This window comes from Corvus cornix, chromosome 5, assembly GCF_000738735.6.
Source record: "Corvus cornix cornix isolate S_Up_H32 chromosome 5, ASM73873v5, whole genome shotgun sequence".
NCBI classification, from domain to species: domain Eukaryota; kingdom Metazoa; phylum Chordata; class Aves; order Passeriformes; family Corvidae; genus Corvus; species Corvus cornix.
In genome coordinates this window covers 14,125,802-14,148,533 of record NC_046335.1, presented here as the reverse complement: position 1 = coordinate 14,148,533, position 22,732 = coordinate 14,125,802, and the positions used below count along the sequence as shown (strand labels likewise).

Sequence of the window (22,732 nt, the reverse complement as noted above, 5' to 3'; positions counted from 1 at the left end):
CAGGAGTTCAGATTCTGCTGGCTGAGCCCTCCACTCACAGCCTCTTTGGGGAGCTCATAAATAATGACTTAGAGGAGAAATGATTTAAGATTATGAAACTTTTTCAAGATCAAGTCAAGGTGCCAGCATATTCAAAAGCTGTCAGATATGTCAGGGCAGGTGCTTTGTGAGGGATGTGCTTTGTATCTTTGATGTGACAAAAACATACTGCAGTAAATTCACAAACGTGCACTTGCTGCTGCCTTTTCCAAAGCCCTGCCTTCAAGCCATCACCTTTAGATCAGTCTTGTTGCGTGAAGAGATGCAAAAAGGATCTTTTGCCAGAAATGCTGTTCTTGGTTCATCAGACTGTTTGCAGTGGCAGTGATGTGCAGCATGTCCCACAGATTTGGGGAGATGGTAGTGGGTCTATTTCATAGCACAGCTGGATTTGAAACTTTTCGTGTTAGCATATCCCTCTTTTGGAAATATTTGTGAGGCCTCACTTTTGTTATGGACAATTTTCTGCTGTAGGCTGAATAACCTATTCTTCAAAGAATCCCACGGATGAAAAACTAAGGCAGAGAGAGACTACGTGGATTTCCTGTAGATATATAGAAGCCAGCAGAAGTGCAAGGAGATAAATAGTGCAAAGAGTGTCCTAACTACTGAACTGTCCTTGTCTCCCATGTGCAGTGCAGAATACACAGAATATTTATCTTTTAATGGATAGCTTTTTAGAATACATATACTTTCAAAAGGCTGATGTTAGGTTAATGACGAATCTTATGTAGAAAAATTAATTTTGATTGGGCAAGAAAGTTCTTTCCTAATGAGGTAGTAATTAAATAAGAAGGATAGTTATTTAAAAAAATGGTAAATTTAGTGTTCTCTATCCCTCGTATCTCAGCAGTTCTAGCAGCGGTTCTGGGTAAGGAAAAGGAATGTTTCTGTCAAGCACGAAGTACCACCAGAAAAATATAAAAGGAAAAATGTGTCATAAGAATCATAAAAATATTAAATAATGGCAAATAAATAAAATCAATATCTAGAAGAGAATAATAAAGACTGAGAAAAGGTACTCAGAAAGCTAGATGACTTTTCTATTTTCTTAATTGGGGTAATTATACTAAAACTGACAGCAAGTCTTTCCCCAGCAGCAAAAAACACCCACAAACCCCAGCCAGCAAAAATACCGCTCTGGGCATAAGATCTGTGAAGGTTGAAGGCTTGAGTCTGCCATTAGGAGAGTGCTACTCTTCTCCCAAGGTCAGTCCTTACATATGGAGAAGTAATTTTGATTCTAGTCTCCCACTGTACAAAGTCAATGCTTACCTTGATTTCAACAGTGCTATATTTGGCAAAGTACTAATATAATTGTATTTGGTCCCAGTCATGTCCTGGTTGAATGTGAAATTCCTCTTAATACCAAGCCATTGTGTGCTCTCTCTTGTAGCTTAGGTGGTGTATAAAATAGCGAGCAGTGCCGACCCGCTGGAGCAATCCCTCCAGGGAAACCAGTGCTGCCAGTGCCCATACCACGTGTGTTTTGGGGTTTTTACTTCACACTAGCTTTTGTCTGGAACTCTACTGCCATGGGCTGAAAATTTCTTTCATTGTTTTTACAGCACATGAAGAACTCCTGCAGCACTTTTTTGGGTGTAGTTTCATCCAAAAAAGATGCAGTTTATGCAGTCCCAGGCTACACCATAGCATGAGCCAAATACAGCACATAGGGACATAGAGATGACCTCCAACAAATCATACTGTGCATCACCCCATGTGTAAACTCTTAACTGCTGATGCCCCTTTGTTGTTCCTTCATGTTCATCACATTCCAGACACCAGTTTCTCTGTGCATATTTCATTGCATCACACTGAGGACTTCTCCCTCAGTTAAGGCCCCTTAGTGGGACAGAAATAACCTGGCACTCTGATTCATGTTACCTGATTTGAAACCACTCACTCTCTCCTTGCTAATAAATACAACTTGCAAAGAGGAAAAATGTGATTGTATAATGTCAGATCAGAGACTGTGCAGTCCAAGGACCTCTGCCTTTCTCATTAGCCAGTAATGGGTGCCTGGGAGAGACCTTAATAATAAGGCAAAGATGTGGTGGTACTTCCCCAGAATAATTTCTTAGCTTACAAAAAATTCACTACTCAAGGATTTGCTAAGCCAGAGGCTTTGTCTTTATAGCTAATGGCCTTTGATATGTCTCCTTCGTTTGTGAATTATTTAGCTACCTTTTAGATTGATGTTAATTTTAGGATCTAGCGTTCTGCAGGAGAGAATTTGATATTGACTTCATGCTGCAAAGGTTATTAAGAAAAGAATAGGGATGCTAATAACAGGAGGTCAGATGCTGGAATCAGGATTTCCTAGCGTATGTGGTGCAGGGTCACTGTACCAAAGTTAAGAGTGCCAGTGGCTGCAGTGCAAAGCCACCCCAGCTGGGGCTCTGCACCACTCTCTGTGGGTTTTTTGATGTGAATGGGAAACTCTGCCCAAACCACGGGATGCAGAGTCAAATTACACCTTCTCTGGCTTTTTTCAAGCCAGAAAGGCTTGACCCACAAAATGCTTGAGTATGATCATATTTCTGTGGGAACCAGAGTGCTGAATCAAGAGTGTTCAGCTCTCGTGGGAACCAGCCAGAAGAACTTCACTCTCCCCTCAAATCCTTGCATTCCAGGCCTGGGATTTTATCAGACTATATTTGTAATCCTACTTGATTTCTCAAATAAACAGTGAAACGCAAACAGTTGACCAGAGGGAAAAACTTCCAGTTACTGAAGGGGAAAAGAACACAGTATCCAAATGACTCATGGTTCTTTGGGTGAAGTAATGGCTGCATGTCATAGCCTGGGATGTGGGTTTGTGGTCTGATGCCACATGGAGTGGATGAACTTAGGTTGTGACTTTAATGAAATGGCTTTGGTAGAAATTCTCCTGTGACTTCCCAGAGACAAGTTGCTTGTTAGGATACCATTGACTGCACGGTGGCAATTAACAAGATAGGGAGGACAGCCACCAGGTGCAGCCAAACCCTCCTCTGGACACCAGCTGGGGCAAATATGACAAAACCTTTCCGATACTAGAAGGTGTTAGGTCCTGCAGGAAGAGTTGGAGATGGCTGTGGCTGAAGGAACTCTGGAGACAGAGTTTCTGAGGGCTGGAAGGGAATCTGGAGAGGGACGGCAGGAGCCATATCCCTGTGAGGTACCTGATGCCTGTGAAGATTTGCTTTCCCAGGACAGGTTATCCAAAAACCTTCTGGATGATCATGCTCTGATGTTTGATGCCCTGGGGCTTGATGCCCTTCTCCTTGGTGCCCCCTGCCCCTGCTGGCTGCTGTTTGCTGTGGGTACCCTCGGGTTACTGGCTCCCTTGTTATTTTTTCCTCTGATCCACTGGTTATAGTAAGACAAAACGCATAACTGCTAACACAAGTATAAGTACAAAGGCTTCTGCAGAGCCTGACTTCTGCCTTGCTTGCCACTAATCACTTATACCTGCTGGGAATCAAACACTTCCTAGGAAGCTGCCAGCAGTAACTCGCTGTCTTATATATGAACAACATGCAGATGTGACAAAAATACAGGCTGTTTTGTCTGGATCCTCAGTTTTTCCTTTCAGTTTCTCTATTGCACAGTTTCCTTACCTCTCCCAGTCCCCTCCTTCCTTTCAGTACTCTGGCTGCTGCTCTGTGGCTGTGCAGTGCAGGAGCAGCTCAGAGGAGCTGCAGGTCAGGACTCTCCTCTGATGATACCTGCTGGAGGGGACATGCCCAAAGAGGTGGTGGTGCATTCCTGGGGAGCCCTCATCACCCTGAACATGTACACTGCCTGGGAGCTACTGGTTTTGCTCGGTGAGTTAGAGGAGGAAGGAATTAGGGTCCACTAAAGGACCAAATCAAATCCCTCTTTTAGGTGGGAGCTGTTGGCGAGGAATTTTTTTTCTACACCCTCCTACTCCTTTCTGCTGCAGAAACACAATGGGATGTGGTCTGCAGCTTGGGATACAGCAGCAGGGCATTGCCTGAACCCAGATTTTGGCAGATCAGTTGGCATTGGGAAACCAGCCAACCGTTTTCAGTTTTCTGGGACACTCTGGTTTGCCCATGTGATTAAAATTTGCAGTGTTAGATAAACACAGATAAGAATTTATCCATTTCTAATTTGAACAATAAGATGTTTACCCATGGCAGGAAGACCCAAGGAGCTTCCTTGTGGCTTCAGCTGTGCTGGGAGTCAGGGCTTGTCCCACATTTGAAGAATCTTCTTTTTTTCAGACTCAGGCTGTTGCTTGGGAAATGGCTGTATTCTCCCTGCAGGCAGATCGATACATTTCAGCTCACTGCACTGCAAGTAACTTCTCATCGTACATTAAGAACGAGGCAAATAAAAGCCAAGATGGATGTTATTTTGGTTTTGCTTTTATTTTGAATTATTTATTAAGAAGTCACTGCTGTCTTCCTTCTTGTTGGGAGACAAAATGCCTTTGTCTTTAATGATTTTTTTCTATTAAAAAGAAGCAAGGTCTTCCCAGTTTTATTTCCTGCACTCATTTCCTGGTACTGGAGTGTAAATCTGGGGTTTTCAGCATGGCAAGATGACCTCCTGCAGTCCCAGTGCAGGAAAAGTCCCCACTGATGCTGGAGGAATCACACTTCATGGTACTTTTCTGAGCAGTTTTATAATGACGTTGTGGAGGAGTTATGTGTGCTAGGAGTGATTGCTGGCACGTAAACAGAGGGTTATAAGTAAACCACAGACTAGCTGAACTATCATTTTAATTAAGTATTTACTAAAAAAGCTAATAAAAATACTAATCCTTTTCAAGTGAATTCTTAATATAATGTGGTGTGGGGCATAAATTCTGCAGTTGGCTCCACTATTAATATGAGTTTGGATACTCCAACTAATAATCGATTTTGATGTTTTTGTTCCTAAATCTAGGTTATCCTGAAGGGAAGGATAAAGAAACTGGCCACCAAGATGGTAATCACTAGTGGAAATGAAGAAGATAAAGGCAGTCAAGAAAAGGAAAGCAAAGAAGAAACCATCTTGGCAATGCTTGGAATTATTGGGACAATTCTGAACCTCATTGTGATCATTTTTGTGTATATTTACACAACGTTGTAAACTAGAAGGCATGCAAATAGACCAGATAAAATGGCCATTAAGAGTGACAACAAACATTGCTGACTATTGACAAGTTCTTTAATCAGAATTGACTCTGTATTATATTAACACATCATAAAAGCACTGCCTGCAGGCAACGAAGACTGAAGCACAATTAATTTAACAAGACTTTTTCACACAGTAATAAGCTTAATTCTTCTCTCCTGCCCTCTCCCTTTCGGTTTGGTTTTCAGTTTGGGGGAGAATGACTGCAGTTATATAAGTTGTAGCTTTGAAGAAATCCACCAGGGATATGTTGTTTTAACACAATTTAAAAAAAAAGAAAAAAAAAAGAAAGGAAAAAAAAAGGAAAAGAAAGAAACTGTACACTATATATAATTAGAAATGTATGCTGTATACCCACAAAGATTGAACTCAAAGATAGCTTCATAGCACAGATCATGTGTCTGTTAGGTCAAATGGATTTTTCTCTTGGTTTTTGCTTTTACTTACATTGAATCTGACAAGCTTTTTATTTAGAATGAACATATGGTGCAATCATGAAAAAAACAATCCCATTGAGCAAGGTCTGCCTAAACCTGATAAAATGTTGGGAGAAATACACTACATGGTTATTTTTCCTTTCTCATTTGCTTAACATCTGTGTCTGTTCATACCAATGTTTATAAATATATATTTTTAATAAATGTGCTATATTTTTAGCATGAACCAAATATTTGGAGACACTTGTATTCATGCAGCTAAATTTTGTTTGATGAAGTGCCCCTTTTGACAATGGATGTTATTTTTCTCGGCAATTATACAGCAGTCTTGTTTGCAGCCCTCTCACTGTGGTCTGAAGCAAGCTCACATCATGCTCATATGCATGACTTGAAGTTGGAATGTCAGCTGAAAAGCATTGCTGCTTAATACGGGAAATAGCAAAACATTGTAAGGTGACCTTTGGAGACTGGTTGCAGAAAGAAGGCTCTATTTATAGATAAAAAAGAAAAAGCAAATGTAAGGAATATTGAGGCATCTCACAAAATATTGTAAAATTCATAGAATTTGTGGCTTTCAAAATCTGGTCACGCTCTCTAAGTACTTTTGCTGAGAGAAGTGAGCAGAGGTCTATACAGCTGAAAAGAGAAATTTATAGAGCCTATAGTGAGGGGCTTAAGTGAAATCCAGATTGTAAATACAGAGTGTATTTTAAATGTGAGGATCGTTAACTCTTTATGCTTCTCTGACATGTGCTTTAACTGAGTTGGTGCAGTGAAATTCTCTGACTTGTGTTTTTTGACAGGAATGTACAATGATGATGATCATCATTTTTCTTCAGAGTTCAGTACCTATAACTATACGAAGCATTAAAAATATGAGACCTCAATTCTGCCTCAAGCTGCCTAAGTACATTGCCCACTAACTCTGATATATCCTCTTAAAAATAGGTCAATTAATTGTTTACTGACTTGTGATTTGGATTGCGTCCTCAGATGCACAAGGAGAGCTGGTACTGAAGTCAGCTAGAGCTGTGAAAATATTGACCCTAGAGTCTCATTAATTTTAGCGATCAGACCTGTCCCTCCGGAATCAAGAATGAGTTTTTCACCATTTTCCAGGCTCTAGGAATGGTCTCAAAAATACAGACTTTCACTGCAGGATATAAAACCAAGCCTGGAAAATTCTGAGGGGCACCTCTTATAACAGAAGTGTTCAGTCTCTTGTGGTATCGTACAGTCAATAACAAAACCATTAAGAATAGAAAAAAGGTCAGTAAATAAATTACAATGAAATCCAATATGAAGACTGAAGGAAAGTAGAGCAAAAATAATCTTATGTTAATGAAAACATGACAGATGAGAGAGGTGAGAAAATGAGCAGAGATTTGAAGCAGAAAACAGCACAGAAAGCCAGTGCCATGCACTCCAGCATGGCTGAGGAAACATTTGTGTTTGCATGGTGCTGGTAGAGCTGCTGGTCTCAGAGAAGACAAGAAACAGTAGTGGCACATGATAGTGTAGCTCAGTGAAGGTGATCTTGTTTTTTAATTTATAGTTACTTATTGATAATTTTAAGGAATCAGAAAACTCTACTTTTTGATCATCCTGATGGCTAAAATATATTTTGCTCCACTAGGCATTTTTTCTTCTGTTTAAACTATTGCTGCTCACAGCCTGTGGCTCTGAGCACCTGCACATGCTCCAGGCACCAGCCTAACTTCAGGCCACCTCCTGCCTGCCAGGACCTTCTCTGCAGATATTTCTCTTGAATTTCTCCCCCTCCATTTCCAGCAAACACCACAGCAATCTGCCTGAGGCTCGTGCTCATCTTCTAGAGGGTCAGCCTCTGAGTCAAAAGATGGGCTCTCATGCCAGATACTTCTTTGTCTCCCTCTGCATCAAATGGTAGTACCTGTCATCCTCTTGTGGGCATGAAGATGCTTAATGAATCAAATCTCATTAAGGGCTTATACTAATATTACAAATTAAAGCTCTGCATTGTAAAACAGCATAGGATACCTCACCCACTAAAGTAGGAACTTTTGCTGCTCATCGCAGTTGCACTTATTCAGACACGGGCCAGCACCTTCAACAAGACAGGCACTGCAAATAGCCCAAATAAGCTGAAATGGTGGATCAAGAGCCTAAGGATTCCATGTTTCCTCTGCTGTACTTTGCCTGTTAGTCTTGATGTAGGCAGTGTGTCCAGGTATACTATCATCCTACCCCAGCAGCAGCCCTGTGCAGTGTGCTTTGCCACAGGACTTTTATTCCTCTGAAAGAGGAAGAAAGGTTTATCCCATTCCATAAAAAGTTTAACACTTAATATTTTAGCTTTACAGGTTTCTGTTCACAGATAGTTCTAGAAATATCCTGGGGCAAGTTATTCTTAAGTAGATTCATTAAGTATTCATTTAAATAAAAATGAAGAGTTTCCTTCGAGGGCAATTTCTTTACCTTTTATTTGGTATTCATGAACACTGATAGGGGAAAAGTATTTTTTCGAGAATGACAGTGGAAGAGGAATATTTTATACAGGGACCTGAAGGTGTGCCTACCCAGGAAGTTGTGGGCAGGCCTGCTCTTCGCTCAGTGACAGCTGGAGCCAAATTACCCTCATGCTTTTTTTTGAATGCACCTGTAAGAACTATTCAACTAGGTAACATATATGTCATGAATATCTTATAGTCAATAGCTGCTCTATTAACAGTTGAATAAAACTTCAAGAGTTGAATTGCAAATCTACTTTGGCAAGGAAAAATCCAACTGTCTCATTTTTGGCTTGACTTGTACATAATGCAAATAGTTTCTAAAGTAAATTTTAAAAAATGGAATGTTAGTCCATTAGTGACAGGAACTTCCATCTTTGCATTTGAGTAGAAGGAAATTAATATCCAATATCATAAAAAGATATTAAAGCATCACCTTTTGCTTCAGTCAACTAAGAATATGATTACATATGATATGTAGTTTGATGGTTTGTGTCATGGGAATGAAAAATATTTTCATGAGGTGACAGAAAGGTGACATTGTCCCCACTGGTATCTGGTGTGTTGGCTGGTGGGTACAGAAGACTTTCAAGAAGGGAGAAGATAAAATTATTCATTTTACACACAACAACATGGGGAGAAAGAAGACAAACAAGCTACTGCCCTCCTCTCTGGTTCCTACAACTGATATTGAAAACTTGACTCTCAGGAACCACATCTTTATACTGGAATATATCGTCCTGTGTGTTGGCTGTCAGGGCAGTCCTTTCAGTTATGTACCTTCTGCTCCTTCCACCTGCACCTCTGCAGCAGCGTGTGGCTCGTTGTGCCTGAGGAGAGTTTGAACACAAACCCAGCCTGGCAGCCTCTGGAAGCAGTAGTTTTGCTTTACTGTGATGTAACAGTCTACTACGGGCCTGAGATTTATTATTTTAAGGACAGTCAGTAATCATCATCATGTTACTGTCTGACAATCTTGGGAATACATCACTTGTTGAATTCCCAGAAAAATCCCACCTCTGGCCCACAGGTAAAAATTTGTTCAGTAGGCATCAAAATACGAAAGAAAGCTTCAGTTACATCACAACCGAACTTCAGTATGAAGCGTTGCTTAAATCCATGTGTCTTATATTTCCACTTAATCTGTACACTGGAGCTCACCCCAAATGCCCCAAGATCTAATATGTGTCAAGAGGTCTCATCTCTTCTGAGTCAGAACTACCATTTCTGTGTGAATTACGGCATATGCAGAGAACTTGGTCCATAGAAGGAAAGGATAAAAATTAACTGGGTTAAAACTCCAGGGAGGCAGCACTGCACAATTTACTAATTAGTTTGAGGTTTAGCTGGAGTACTTTGTTTCTGGATAGCCAGTATTCTGGAGAAAAGATGTTATTGTTCCCTAGAAAGTTTCTGGAAGAAATATGTCTAATTGAAAGAACCACATTGAAAACATTTCAGCAGCAATCTTCTGAAGAAAACACTGACCAGAACTGTGAGTGGCTTGCTTCCCAAGAGTACTGTTTGGCAGCCCAGGAACACAGTGCACATACATGCAAGCACCTCTTGTTTACTTAGAGGCTTTGTCTTTGGAACAGAATGCACAGATTTACAGAGATTTACAAGTGTATGAAATAGCACATTATGCAACATCAATAATGAAGAAATCTGTTTACCTTTATTTCCAGCAGATACACTGCAGGCACTCTGCAGAACCTGCACTGCTTCTATGCCTGGCTGTGTGTTTTGGAGGCTCATCCCAAAAGGTCTTATAAACTCAGTGTTTCTTTCCCCACCACTGATCCAAGAGAAACAAAACCTATTCAATGTGAAAACCTCCACACCAGACTGAAATGCCACATGCTTCCATCTGCATTTATCTACATATGAGCCATCTGGTATCCAATAAGACTTTCCTTGTCTTAGGCATTAGGTTTGCTTATCTGCATTTCACCTGGGGACTCAGAGAGTGAAAGGCAATTTGTAGAGCTGAAAGCACCCAACTGTTTCCAATGATCTAGCTGTACATAATGGAGCTGTCACCTGGAGGGTGGCTGTTCACGTGCATAGCACACCACACACCATCCTCCTTGTGTGGTCTCACACTGACCCAGCCTCTGTGACACCCAGGGCGTGGGGCTGGGCTGTAACTGGCCCATATAGCCAAAAAGGTGTGCAAGAGAGAGTGTTCTGTGCAAAAGCCTGGATCCCAGGTCAAGCTCTGTGGAGTGAAAGGACATTCTGCCTTGTTCACAGAAAGGCACATAGCTATGTCCACCGGGACCCTTCTGCAACCTGTCCCAGTTCAGCTGAAGGTGACCCGTGCACCACACTGACTCTCTGGTGGCAGCTGCAGAACTTCCTTCCCCTGAGGGAAGTAAACAGCTCTGGACTTTCCTGATCTCCTAGAACAGGGAACAAAGTGACTTTTGCACGGCAGAAATAGCAGCAGGACCATCCATTTCTGGCTGACAATGACAAAGCCACCTGTCTAGAGTGCTGATGGGAACCCTTTTCCCACCCATCATTCTTCATAGTCTGGGAAATGCAAGTTAATTACCTGGACTCCAGGTTCTTCTCCACAGGCTCAGTCACCATTTAGACTCAGGCAGATTTCTTTCATGATGCTGAGACTTTGTTGAACTCAAATGGCTCCTGGAGCCAGGTCTGCAGGAACATATCAAATATCGTGTTACCTTAATCTGGCCTCGGTATCGTGAAGGTGTCATTGTAACAAGTCTTGGGCATTGTCCATCTCTGCCAACAAGGTGTTAAGGGAAAAGCATTAGCAAGGGACACCATATGGGAGCCATGGGCAGCCAGAGGTAATGCACAGGGGCTGCTTTCCCCAGCACTTACCCTCCTGAGGAGCAGTGGTGTTATGGTGGATTGATATTGGTGGTGGGTAAATGTAATAAAATGTTTGTGTAGCAGGGTGTGATTTCTCACCTTCCTGCAAAATTAATGGGAAAGGCTTTATAAAGAATTCTGGCTTTGTCAATTTAAAATATGGATTAAAATTTACTATATATGTTTTCAAATTTTAATGTGCTGCTTTTTTTTCCCACTTACCGACAAATTCAATTTTAGTTTTGCAGATGCTATTCTTGTTTCTGTAATAATGATGGCTAATACAAAAGCATTAGTACTGGATGAAAAAGGAAGGAATTATTATATTGTCAGTGTTGTATTATTCTGTTCTTGTGAGCAGGAAAAGATAGTGGTTTTCTTTGCATCCAGTGCACATAGTTAGCAGTATTTTTATAATTTGATACCATTATTTCTGGAATTCTGTGGGACAAAGTTCCATCATTTAGAGCTGTGTATATTCAAACAAATGTCAGCAAACTGAGAAGTATATGAAATGTTTGCATTAGCTGAAAGAAAACAATGTCAGACACATATATTTTGAGCAGATTCAAACTCAAAAGTGAGACCTCACAACTATCATTCTTACACCCCTACTGACATTGTATAATGCACACCAGGACATAATTTAGAAGCTCACTCTGCTAAGACTATTCATGTACATAACTCAGACTAAGGGGCTCAGTTCCTTCACAGTTAATATGCATATGAATATGTATTTGCAGGTTTGGGGCATTAGTTGACAGTTAGCTGACAATTCAGCTGCCGCAAAAATGCAGCTAATCAAACAGGGAAAAATAAGAAATTTCCTGTACAATGAGCTTTTTCTCTTTGTCTCATTGACCTTACCTTAAGTCAGCTGATTTGTTTCAGATTGAGTGATGGATGAGAATGATGCTAAAGCTTGCCTAACCGATGAAAGAATAAACACCACGGAGGAATATTACATCTACATTGTCTATCAGAAACTAAGCATTTCCCTAAAAGGGTTTTAAAAAAATCTCAGTGCTGAATGTTTTACATTTTCCTTTATATTTCATCATCAGCCAACACACTATTTCTATTTGATTGTATAATAATATTTATGTCCACTTTCACTGAGCTGTGCAAACACCAGCAAATGGATTTTGCATCCTTTGTTGCTTTTTAAGTTTTATAAGCCTCTTTCTAGTACATACCCATCTCCTGTTTTAAAGATCAAGAGGAGAAATAGACCACATCCTAAAGTACTATACAATTATGCAAACCTCACTACAAGCTTAGATTGAAAGTATATGACCATTTACACAAAACACGGGTGTTATTTCTTGAGACTCTTCATATGGCCCAAGTGACCCTGATATGGTGCTGCATACAATATTACATTCTTTTGTTTTTAGAAAAAAAAGAGTCCAGCTGTGAAACTCCTTGAAGCAGTGCATTGCACTATAGTTGCAATTTACAGAGCAAGGCAAAAAATCTGATGACCACAGCCAGTGCTCAGCTCCTGGCTGACCTTCTCCCATGGGGCAGCAGCCCTTGGTGTACCCTGACAGACCAAGCGTTCAGTGCCCTCTACACCTGATGAAAGGAAATAATAGTCAAGTAATTAACATCCCAAAATTTGAAATGTCACCATTTTCTGTCTGGTTTCACTGGTCCAGAGAAAAAAAACCATCACCGAGTAGTAGCCTAACATAAAACAGAAAAGCAGCCAGTGATTTCTTAAGGTGGTCCTGAATGTCTCTCCTCAAAATACATCTTTTTAGAAAGCTCTCAGGAGCTTTGAAGGGCCCTTGGGAGCACCTGGTGCCGTCCTCATTCCCAGAAGTCACCACTGCTTTGACTCAAGTTACCTGAAAAGGCATCTTCCTAAATGGGACCATGCCAACTGCCCAGAGAAGTTTGTGTGATGCTGCAATCCCTACTCTCCATATTCTCCTGTATGGGTACTTTCCTATAGGATAGAAAAGAATAGAATAGAATAGAATAGAATAGAATAGAATAGAATAGAATACTTTAGTTGAAAGGCATCTACAACAACCATCTGGACTGTCCAAAAGCTAGAGCACATTACTAAGGGCACTGTCCTAATGCCTCTTAAGTACTGACAGATTTGGGACATCAACCACCTCTCTAGGAAGCCTGTTGCAGATCTATTCTAGGCCACCTTCTTGGCAAAGAAATGTTTCCCAATGCCATCTCTGGACCTCCCCTGATGAAGTGCTGGACACCATTCCCAGGCCATATATCACAGGATCCCAGGGAGAAATGTTCAGTACCTTCCTCCCTACTTTCTCTCCTCAGGAAGGTGTAGAGATCCTCCCTCAGCTTCCTTTTCTGCAAACTAGACAATCCTAAAGTCCTTATCCAGTCCTCATAGGAGCTGCCTCACTTCTTGATAGAGTTTGAAAAGGAAGCAGTTTTCTGCATCTGTGTTTCTCAGACTCCTGCCACCTCCATGCGACAGGGTGGGTGGGAGGACCACAGAGGAAGGCCTGGGTATACGGCTGATCCTCTTCTTCCCTGAAATTTGACTCTGTTTGGTTTAAAATTCTCAGATTGTTTAAAGACAATTTTTAAGTGCAGCTCAGATTTTAAGAGTCACTTATATGAGTCTTATTTGACTTGTGAGCACTTCCATGACATGGTGGTGTAAGAATTGCAGTAGTGGCATGTTTCACCCACAGTGCCTGGAGTGTTCACAAATCCTTCATGGAATTGCTGGGATATTCCCATCATCTCAGACACTAAATGAGATACAAAACTAACAATCAGAATAGAATCACAGAATGGTTTGGGTTGTAAGGTCATTTCATTCCAACTCCCCCTGCCATGGGCAGGGACACCTTTCACTAGATCAGGTTGCTCAGAGCCCCATCCAACCTGGCCTTGAGCACATCCAGGGATGGAACATCCATAGCTTCTCTGTGCAACCTGTTCCAGAAATTCACCACTCTCACAGTACTGAATTCCTTCCTATCTGATCTAAAACTTGCCCCTTTTCAGTTTTCAGTGGAGGCACTTAGCTCCCCAGTCCCCATCCTGCTGTCCATTCACTCGAGAGGTGTGGGAAGAGAGGTTGCCATTGAAAACTGAGGGAAAAATTTTTTGAGTACCTCAGCCTTGTCCTCATCCATTACCAGTTTTCCAGCATTGCTTATCAGAGGGATGACATTGTCTTTGACCTTCATTAGTAGAGGTTAATAATTTGAATTTATTCAAACATTGTTGCTTGTCTGAAAATAAAGGGTCCTTACAAAATTAGTGGCAAAAGTAGGATTCTTTTCATGCCATGAAACCTGAAGAGGACAAAAGTTGCATGTTATTAAAATATCATAATTAATACCAGCTGAAACCCACTTTTAGTTCTGAGACATCTCTGCAATTGTCAAATGAGCTCAGAAATTTTGTATACCTTTTTGTCATTTTGCAGAATAAGGTAAAAGGTCTGAAAACAGTGATCTTTGTGCTGCAATTCCACTGCCTGGAAACTAAAAAAAAATCAATAGGCATGAAGAGTGTTCCTCCACCAGCCCATGCTCAGTTTCCAGAAGGAAGTACTGAAGTGTGGCTTAACAGTAAAACAGGAGGTGGCTGGTACTTTCCAATATCCTTTCAGATCAGTAAGTTTTTATTTATAGTCTTGTCCCCTGTACAGAGGATGGATAGTCTTCCTTTCAGCCAGATGGTTTCCTCCTTCTGTATGTGTTTTTACTCATCAAGTCCTGAGTGATAACATTGTTGATATGCCATTGCTGAGAAGTAGATTTAAGACAAGAAATTAAATAATCCAGCTGTAAAAATAAAACATATCTGTTTGTATCAATCAATTCAAGCTCCACTGACCAAAACATATAGAATCCTGTAAGAAATAAGTACTTTTTAGAAGCCATGATTTCCTGAGGAGTGGTAGAAGGAGAAGGATATACAGCATATATCCAAGGGCTCTTTGAAAACTACCTTGAAAATTATAACTTTATTATGTAAAAGTTAAATATATTAGTTCAATTCAGTGTTTTTCCTTTGGTAAGATCTTTTTCATTACATTCACGTACATGCAGGGTGGTGTTTCCCAGCTGTCAGTCCAGCCTTTATTGAAGTTACATGAGTGGAGCTGAAGGCAGACTCTAGCTCCCAGGTCTGAATCCAGCAGACCATTTATATTCATAATTCTCTCCAAGAAAGTGCATGGTCCTGTTGGCTTTCTGGGCTGCCCATAAGCTTGAAACTAAGTATGTGCTGAAGTGCTTCACTGGAGCAGGGCAGTGTCCTGCAGCTGTGTTGAAACACTCAGTCCATTTCGCTTTTTAGGGAGGTTATTACTGGTTAAAAGAAGTATTTCTCTGAAATAGAAGGGAACAAATGTCCCAGAGCATTCATTAACTTCCCTCTCAGTCCCTTTTCTCCTTTCTGCAACTCCCTTCTTTTTTGCTGGCTCATAACATCGGCCTTGTCCATCCCTTACAAAACATCACAGCTAAACAGTCTTGCTTAAATGGCTACTTTCTCTGCTTTATGTGCCTCAGATTTAAATTGAAAACCTCTTCTTCGCCCAAGGCTCTATTTTATTTTCTGATCCCATTTCATCCACCAGTGTCACCAGCTGTGCTGAGCATCATCATTTCCCACAGCCAGAACAGCTGTGGGGTGTTCCTATTGTATACCTGGCATGCTTTGCCCTTTCTACCAGCTCTGCTCCTTTGCTCATTTAAACCTTGCCAAAAATACATCCCCACCACATAGTGATAATACAGCTACCCCTCAACAGAGTTTTTCTGGCTGGGAGCAAAAAAGGCTGGTGAGTGAGACCCAGTATCAGGGCAGATACAGAGAGGACTCTGCAGGGTGGTATAATCTACCAGAACTTCTTGGACTGAAGTACAAACATCAGAGCCTGTGGTGGAACACTTTGAGCCCTAAAGGAAGATCAGTATACAGGAAACTGACTGAATGTTGCAAACAGTGCTGCATTGCAAGGACTGTCTAAAATTCCTTCCTTACACACTTTGGTTAATAGAGAAAGACCTGAGGGGTGGAGATGTCAGAGTCTCTTATAATGAGGCCTCTGAGGTTTTTGATAAAGCTGCTTAGAAAAAAGAAATCACTTTTGTTCATTGTCTGGTACTGTCCCATTCTTCCTGGTGCGCTAGTCTTACAGAACTAGTGATGGTGATCAAGCTGATTTCATGGTCACGAGGTCACAGCTAATCCAACTGAACCTTTGCAGCAGTCTTTAAAGAAGCTGATGTCCTAAAAATCTGCCTGTTTGTGCTTCTGTATGGATTTTGAGCTTTATTTTGTTTCAGGGGATTGGAAAAGCCCTAGAAGACAAAGGCAGATCTATGGTTGGTCTTGAGATCTTATGTGCTCTGTTACAGCAGATGTGGCCATGCTGGTGGTGAGGAGGATTTGGGATCAGGCGAGTGTCCTCAATGGAGGCAGCATGATTCTGTGAGCAAACACACACTGCTCAGGATGGCTAAGAGCAGGCTTCAAGGAAACACTGGAAAAAGAGCAGGGAAGTATGAGTCATCTGTGGAATGTCAGTTTGCATGTCTTTACGTAGCATGTAATTATTTTTATACACATGTTTAATTAATTTTTCTTTGTGTTTCACTGGGGACTACATTTGTTTGTCATTCTCCTTGCTGGGTATATCAACATACTGTTACACTGTCAATGACTGCTTTGGCAGAGGGAAGCCCTTGAAGAACACTGCAGTGATTGTGGCTGCCCCCAAAAGCAGTCCAAGCTTGAGACAACAGCCTGAAGGCATTCTGTGATGAAAATTATATATTCTGTTGCACAACTCTGTCCTACACCTGTGTCTGAGGCCAAAGGTCATGGTCAGGGCAGAGCCGCTTCAGCTTTGGGACCAGCTGTGCTGGCCCTGGCCCTCCCCTGGCTTCAGAGAGACAGAAACTTGCCACATGAGCACCCTGCCCTGCAGGGCATCCTGGAGAAGGGCAGATACATTTGGGGCAGAGATGACACACTGATGAAACCCCAAAGCTGAGGTAGCAAGGAGTGCTTGGGAAAACAAGATGTATAGAGCCAGCTTCTACCAAGTGCAAGCACAGGGAAGTGGTCTCAGAGGAGGAGAGCTGCGAGTGTGATGTGGTAGCTGGAGGTCTGTGGAGGCAGCTGAGGAAGGGGCAAGGGCAATTTCCCTGCTTATCCCTGTTCCTTCATCTGCACAGGGATAAACCTGAGGCAAAGGTTTAGGCTAGGAAGAAAGAGAAGTGTTTTGTCCAAAGAGAAGAAAAAGACAGTAGATTCACCCTTGACATCAGGAAAAAGGCTGTATCTTAGGGCATTGGACATTTGTTGATTTTATGGGTTTTTTTTATCCCATTACCCATGAGAAAAGGGCTCTGATTTTTCTGGAGAAGTAAGTTGTTAAAGCTGTTCCCTGAAGATTTGATTTGCTCATGCAAGGTGAAAGCAGCCCATGGCTTCCCTGTGTAATAGAGCCTGGGACAAGAAGGAGAGAGGAAACCTTCCTGCAGTGAACATCGGTGTTGCTTTTAGCTATTAATATACTTATAGCTGTTACATATGAGTTTAACTCATGAAAATCTTTGGCTTTTCCTTGTTTAAATAACCACGTGCCATTAGAGTCCCCTGTGACAGCTGCCCTCTGGGCATGTGGTGGGTAACAAATAGGAGGGGGTCTTCTCTGCCCAGGCTGGGGTACCACTGAAGCAAAGGCATGAGGGTATCTCTTGCCAAGGCTGTGAACCCCCTTATCTCACCCAGATAATATACCAGTGCCATTAAAACCACTACAACATCTGACAAAACTGGGGAAATTAAGGAGTACCAGCCTTCTGTCAGAGGCACAAAGAGTTTTTGAGGATGCCCCTACCCTCAGGAGTAAAACTTAAATAACCCTGTTCAGCACAGTGGAGTCTCTCAAGGAATGAAGCTAGTTTAAGCAGAATGAAAATCCTGTCTGCCACTTGTTTCTGGCATTTTCCCAGCATGTCTTCCGAGCACAGGATGCTCACTGCCGGCCACCTCCCCTTGTCCTCTCTCTCTACCATCTCACTGGCATTATTTCAACGTTTGCACTGCTTTTATCAACCTTTTTTTGCTGGCTAGTTTAGCCTTTCATTTATAAGAGATGTGACATTTTGCCATCCTCTTCAGTGTTTTTAATTTTGGTGTGTGTTTAGCCTATGTGCTTTGAAGCATACAATTTTCTTATATAGTTTCTTCATTTGCAGTATTTGGAAATTAAATTTTGATATTGTGCTTTTAAAGAAAGGCATGATGCTTTTATTTCCTTTCTTTATGGCTACCTCATAACACAGGTTTGACCCTTTCTGTGCAAAATCCTTGCCAACATTTTGCTTGTTCTAGCCTTTTGAAAGCCATAAATAGCACTGCATTCTTGCATATTTTCTAAGAGTGAAAATGCATTGGAAAATGTATTTTTTCTGTCCTATATTAGGGCAGGAGAGGCAAGGAGTAATTCTGTCATTTACTTCAGAATCCCTATACTTACAGCTAGGGATGTGAGTTGTGGGTTCTGCATCAGTGCTAACAGAGCTCTTCATACTCTTCGTAGTAACTTCAGCTGGTCCATCTCCACCCATGTGTGAGAAGAATGGTGTGCTTTCCTCTCATGTCTCTGTATTTACAGAGTATCACGGGTAATGAATGACTTCACTTCTCCTGGAACAAGCCAAGTGCTGGCATGAAAAGATCCCTCTCACTCTGCATGAAAGTAAATCAGGAGTTTCATAACTGCAGGGACCAGACAAGAAAAATTGGAAACTGCAAAACTAAAATAAATTTCTCTTGTCTATACTCATAAGAAAAATGATCAATTAAGTAGCAGAAAAGTTTCCTGACTTGTCATATGTATTAAGATGTTACTTATGCATCTGCACTTTTCTGCAGGTACTTCTTGTCTTTCTAGAAAAAAAAAAAAGATAAATTTCCTGTGTTTAACAGTGTGGTTCAGAGCTTCCACTTCAGAAAAAAATTGTACAATGCAGCATGCACTGTGGACAATTAAGTAGAGACTGGACACCTTTATAGAGCTAAGTTTGAGGTGTAGTGAAACACCATAAACAGGGAAAAGTTAAAGCTTTGCCATTTCCCATGAAGATGACTAAAATCTAGAAGCCTTGATCTAAAATCTCATTAATATTTTTAATTGAAACCTTTGAAGAGCATTTTGCATTTGACTCCATCTTCCCTAAGAATTGGCAGAAAGTATTCCACAGTCCCCAGATCATGCTTGACTGTGGAGGAAACCCACACTGTACAGTGAGTGTGTGTTTGAGGAAAGGTTTGATTGATCCTTAAGACAGCCTGATTTAGAAGTGGTTCTTCCAATACAGATGAATTCATCAGTGGTGTCCTGGAGAGGAACGTTGAGCACTGGTGGCACATAAGGTGCAAATCTTGGATGGTCCTTTGAGATGTGCTGCAGTTTCCTGGGATATTGTTCCCTATTGCAGTGACACTGGTGGCTGCTCCTGAACAGGAAAATATTTGTTGAATTGTAGGATTAGTCTGTCCAAATGAATGTTTCGCATTCGTTGTGTCTTTTGTCTTCATTGCTGGTCAGGATGTCTCCTCTGTGGATATATGGGCAGACACGGAGGCTGTCGACTGACTGGTACAGACTGCAGTCCAAAAGCCCTACCCAGGGCGATCCTCTGTGTCGTGCATCAAGAATATTCAAAACTGAACATTACTATCTGATGATCTTTTCCTTCTGTTTTGGTTTGAGAGTCTGTGGATCTTTTCTGTGAGATATGAAGCACTGGGCTCCTTAGGCTTGTGTTCCCCTCCCAGCTGCGGAGGAACCCAGCATCTAAGCAGGATCTGTCCCTGCAGAGCTGCTTGTGGAGTAAGTTGCCAGCTAGCTGTAGTGTGTGTTCCCCCATGGCTTGAAATATTGTCAGAGGGAGAATCTGTGGAGGATTTCTTGTAATCTGATTGCACTATTTTTCAGCCACACAAGCAATAAATATTTAAAGTCTGGTTGTAGGCGATATAACAACTCTGTAAATACATGCTTCTGAATACAGAAGTAAGAGGCTGATCTTTTCTTTTAAGAGGAAACAAATACATCTCTGTTTGGCATAAAGTGTCCTCCTCCCCATTCTGTAAGGAAGAATGTGTTGAGGCAATTTTTCTGCTATGAATGAAGGTGAAAACTAAAGGCAGAAAAGTACTGCTGCATATTTATTGCTACCTTCTGGCGATCCTCTGTTCTTTTCCATTTCTCAGATCAAGGTATTAAATCAAAGCCCAGGAAAGAAAGGCAAAGAGTGAGAGAGGGAACTGAGAGAAATGAACAGCTTCACTCTTTCTCCTGCTGCATTCTCTCTCCCTGCCTGTCCCCATCCTGTTTTTTTCCTGAAGAGAGAAGCTGTGAACAGTAATAGAGATAGGAAGCAGTATGAGAGTTCCTGTGACATTTTCTGTCTTCTCTACAGCATTGCATGAACTTCCACTATTCCAAGTAATTTGGTTTTACAGGAGTACTTACAGTTAGCTTTCACAAACTGAAATTGAGTATCAGCATGAGCCTGAAGATACTGGGCCAATATCAGCACTAGTGCAAAAGGGCGGGAGTGGCCAGAGAGGTGAGAAAGACCTGTGGATGTGACTCAAAAATGAGGGCACTATCCTTATCCTTGGACATTGACCACAGACTTTGTGTAGTGCAGAAATAAATCCAGGCTTGTTTTGATGTCCTTTGTTATGATTAAACTAGATTTTTTGCCTCTAGAATAGTTCTGGAAGGAAAAAAAATGTACTCTGGCATTGACTGAAGGGAGATCTAGGGTCTCAGCTGATTTAAGCCAAGCAGCAGAATTATGGCAGTGGGGAAGTACCTGGTTCTGCACATTGCCCTCTCTAGCTTTCCTGTTCTTTCTTTTTTCAAAAGAGCTTCCTGTATTTTTGGAGGTGATTTTATGAAGTGCTTTTGGAATTGAGAAGTAACTTGGTGATTTGACTCATGTAGTTTGTTTCTCCTCTGTGAGGCATAGTTAGTAAAGTTTTTTGAATATATAAATGATTAGCTAATTGTGATGATGTGTGAAGAATCTTACACCTCTGCTCTTTCTGAAATCCATTTAATGAACAAATTCCTTAGTGGTCATCTCAGAAACCATTATCAAACAACTCTTACCTACTAAGAGAACTTTCTTTTCCAAAAATCCTAGCTTAGGCATGGTAGAATATTTATTACATGGCTGGCAGTATTCTTCTGCCTGAGGGATGGACTGCAATTACAGCATGGTAAATATTTCATTAGAACAAAGCAAAACTGCATGGGAAGTGGCCTTCCCTTTATTTAAAACATTTATTAAAATACAGTGTTAGAATCTACATGGGAATAATTCTTTCTCCCTAATCTACCAACTAAGCTACAATTTTAGGCGAGACATTTTGTTATTACAAAACCTTGCATATTAGAGCAATCTATCTTCTCCTCTGAGAAAGATGGACATCTTAACACAGATGAAACTTAGTGTACACTGATGTTCCTTATACCATTCTGGCTTCTTCAAGGAAGAAAGAGCAGGTGCAGTGATTTCAGTGCCCTTACAAAATCCCTTCTCTTCAAAACGACAATGTAAATGTAATTTAAGTACAAGACCTAAACACAAATGAATGTTGAATTCTGCGCACAAGAGTGGGAAGTAGTCACTTGATAGTGCATAAAGATGCATGTGCAGTTTTGGAGAGTAGTGTTCTACAATAAACACTTCCTGAGTTCCACTTGTTTTAAAATCGTCCACTTCTCTGGACAGTGAAAATAGGGACAAAGACAATTTATGAGGGCTCATCCATATCATCTATCCCTCTATTCTTAGTGAATAGAAAAACCATTTATGAGCATATATGAGGAATGAGGTCTTACTGAACAGTAATCTGGCTGTAACTCCTTTTCACTGGAGATCATCTTTCTACCAGAGCACCAGGTTATACAACGTTGTCCTGGGCAACCCAAAGTGTTATTGTATTCCCTATCTACCTGTTCCCAAAATTATTACTGTCTCTCTAAGACCCGGCAGCTGGACACGGAACCACAGAGGTCAGCGTGGCAGGTTCTTTTAAGGTCAGGGTCGCTCAGGCGGAATTCTCTTGCCCTTTTCCTTTCTTTCTTTAGGGGAAGCTGAGACAGGGCAAGGCAGAAGCCTTCTTTTGTTCTCTGTGAGCTCCTTGTCTGCTTGCAAGGAAAGCATTTTGCAATGCTAAACTGCTTCAAGAAAATTTCACAATACCTGTCTAGAGCCACAGTGTGGAGCCAGAGCCATCGGGGCTGGGAGGTGCTGGTTTCGGTGCTTGGAGAGACCAGTTGTGCCCTACAACACACCAATGAATGGCTCAGAAACTGCAGTGCTGGCACCAGCCAGGTCCAGCCAGCCGAGGAGGAGGCAGAGGAATTGACTCTGCAGGTTTGCCGAGTTCTCCGGCGCCTGAGTTTCCCAGCCACCAGAGTCTTTCAGCCGCTCTTGTCAACAAAGCTGCCAAGGCTGGAGAGATTGAGGGGCATTGCCCTGAGATTCAGCAACTTTGTTTCCAGTTATTATTTACTGTTATTTTGCCTGTTGCTGTTTCATTTTTTTAGTAAACAGTAACTTTTCCGCTTATATCTACCCACACTTGTCTCTATAGGTGCAAAGGGAAGGGTTAAAGTAAGAGGGGAGGTAATTAATTTTGGAATGTCCACTCCCTTAAATTGTCCTAAACAAAGACAATGTTTAGGCAGTACCCCACTTTATCTGCTAGAGGTCTGTGATGAGG

At 41.4% G+C, this 22,732-nt stretch overlaps 1 long non-coding RNA gene across 6 annotated transcripts in view; it reads left to right on the top strand.

Annotated features, from left to right (window-relative positions):
- The window catches only part of LOC104686311, a 167,200-nt gene extending 156,055 nt beyond the window's left edge, over positions 1-11,145 (top strand). For all 6 annotated transcript variants that reach the window (XR_005602020.1, XR_005602022.1, XR_005602019.1 and 3 more), the window contains one exon: positions 4,942-11,145. This is a non-coding gene — a long non-coding RNA (uncharacterized LOC104686311). The remainder of the gene's footprint in view (positions 1-4,941) is intronic.
- Positions 11,146-22,732: the final 11,587 nt, after the last annotated feature.